We start from the raw sequence: 777 nt of genomic DNA on the forward strand, positions 1-777 counted from the left end.
CCCCCGGTGCGGGCGCCCGCCCTCCACGCCGCGAGACCTCCCGCTGGCGGAGCCAATTTCCGGGCTTAAGGAAGACACCTTTAAAAAACGTTACATCGTGGCCCCAGACACCACAAAACAGGTTTTATTAAACTCCTCCCACCTCCCCTGGCTCCATCTCTTGGATACATCGATATGCACAAGGGTTTTGAAACGTTTCCCTAAACGCAGATGCAACGAAAGTAATTATCTATGAAGGGCCATTCCGGTAAGGACGCGGAATCCGAAGGAGGAAATAAAACAATAGCCTTTGTTCTGCTTCTCGACCGCTGCCTCTTTAAGAGAATCCACCAGGAAATGGGAGATCGGGTTACAGCCTGCACACGGGGAAATGTGGGGAGAGCGAGCGCCCGAGCGCGACGCCGGAGACAAAGCCGGGGCGGCCGCGCCGCAGACGCTGGGGGACCGCCGGGCGGGGGGATTCCCGGGGAAGGTGGGCGCCCCGGAAAGAGGTGGCGCGGCGCGCCCGCTTGGGGATGCGGCGGCCGCGGGCGCTTCCCCATCCGAGCACGCGCTCCGAGACGGGAAGGTTGCAGGGCAGTTATCAAAGGCAGCTGAGTTCCTTTTCCTGACCTCCCCCTCCTGTTTCGAAATCTACTGCCCTTTTAAAGAAATAGCGGCCGCCACCAACCGAAATAGGTGACTCGACTACAAACTTGGCAGGACGTGTTCCTGCAGATAATACCCCTCCCCAGGACCGCTTCTATGAAACCGTCATTGGCCAGTTGATTGGATGGC

The sequence above is a fragment of the Mandrillus leucophaeus genome, unplaced genomic scaffold, assembly GCF_000951045.1.
Source record: "Mandrillus leucophaeus isolate KB7577 unplaced genomic scaffold, Mleu.le_1.0 Scaffold431, whole genome shotgun sequence".
NCBI lineage: Eukaryota > Metazoa > Chordata > Mammalia > Primates > Cercopithecidae > Mandrillus > Mandrillus leucophaeus.